Source organism: Propithecus coquereli, unplaced genomic scaffold (genome assembly GCF_000956105.1).
Source record: "Propithecus coquereli isolate 6110/MARCELLA unplaced genomic scaffold, Pcoq_1.0 Scaffold72, whole genome shotgun sequence".
In the NCBI taxonomy this organism is placed as follows: Eukaryota; Metazoa; Chordata; class Mammalia; order Primates; family Indriidae; genus Propithecus; species Propithecus coquereli.
Genome location: NW_012153285.1, coordinates 1,243,299 through 1,244,899, shown reverse-complemented (window position 1 = coordinate 1,244,899; position 1,601 = coordinate 1,243,299). Strand labels below are relative to the sequence as shown.

At 28.7% G+C, this 1,601-nt stretch overlaps 1 protein-coding gene and 1 pseudogene across 1 annotated transcript in view; one reads left to right on the top strand and one right to left on the bottom strand.

Annotated features, from left to right (window-relative positions):
- SLC16A7 (solute carrier family 16 (monocarboxylate transporter), member 7) overlaps positions 1–1,601 on the bottom strand; it is a 62,464-nt gene that overhangs the window by 59,517 nt on the left and 1,346 nt on the right. The gene's annotated exons all lie outside the window — the stretch shown is intronic.
- LOC105824176 overlaps positions 1,499–1,601 on the top strand; it is a 3,426-nt pseudogene continuing 3,323 nt past the window's right edge.

Sequence of the window (1,601 nt, the reverse complement as noted above, 5' to 3'; positions counted from 1 at the left end):
AAAATATTAAAAACACATGTAATAAACAAAAATATATAAATAACCCACAATCCTATCACTAGAATAAACTATTGTAAACATATTGGTGAATATTATGTTAGAGTTTCAGTTATATACATATGTGTATGTGACTTGTTTCACCCAATTGGAAATGACAACAATTTTAAGTTATATCAAAATTATATGTGCAAATGTGTACCAAGGGAAAAAAATCCAACTGGTTTAAGTATTCCTAAATATTTTCATAATCAAATGATGATTCTTCTGCATGACTTTTTTACTTATAGTTTGCAATGGCTGTGTTTTCCTACACAATATAATCCTCTGGGCTATAAAGAGCATTGATGATGTGGCAGTTCTACAGAGTGCTCTATTAGTGTCTCTAGGAATTTATTGCAAGATACTATGCCACTCTAGCATAAGTTTTGACACTGATGCTTTCTTGATCTTATCAGAAGATATTAACAGGAAATATTCATACAACAAGACTTATAGTCCTTTCTCTAATGGATTCTAAATGGTTTGTGGATTGCAATGTTAAGCAATTGAAATTATCCAACTATTATCAGAAACAACCACCAAGTTTGCACAGGCATGGACCATAACTCTGTCATGACTGCCACTTTGTCAACAACGGTTGTAAGATGCCCTTCATGTAAGACACCCTGATTTCAAAGATGCTAAAATGTGAAATAATGTGCTTCTTTGAATTGAGGAAATAATGAATGCAGTAAATATTTACACATATATGTCTATCTATACATACATATGTGTATGTATATATACAAATTTAATAAATATATTATTAATAATAAATGTACTATATATAGGTACAGCTGAATTTCTCATTTTTTAAACTTATGAATATATAGTTACATCACTGGCTAATATTGCCTAAATTATTTCAGTAAATCCAGTAATATTTAGAGTCTTATCTTATCTCACTATTACGAGCCATTGTAATAAGTACTTTTTTAATAGTTCTGATTTCAATTTGAACCATAGGAAAACATTTTTTTTTCTTCCAAATTCTTCACTTTTCCAATGAATAATTTAGGAGCTCTTATACTGTTGTCGCCTTTAAATAACATTTCTAATTATTTATTCATTAGCTGTCTTTTCCATCATAGTCTAAGATAAAAACAAGACAATCATTGTATCTTCAGTTCTCAGTAAAGTTATTGACATATAGTAGGATACTTAATATGTTTATTAAATAAATGATAAATTGATAAATAAATAGCTGTGGATATTTGTGCTAGGAAAAAAATCCATTTTACTCATTGTGCCCACTGCTATCATTTTATCTCTGCAACTATGAAGTTTTAGCCTTAATAATGAATTTATTTCCTTCTAAATAACAGTGTGATATAACCTGATATTTTATCATAAAATAAGTTAAATAAATAAATAGAAACAAAATGTAGTCCCATATATGTTTGTTTGAGGTAGATATTCTAACAGTGTTTTCTAGACACAGAGAGCAATACTATGGCTAATGCTGGTAGCAGTTATGGTATAAGTGCCTGCTAAGAATTGGACCTTACCAACGTATGGTGAGTTGCATAATTATTTTATTATATATTACAATGTAATAATAC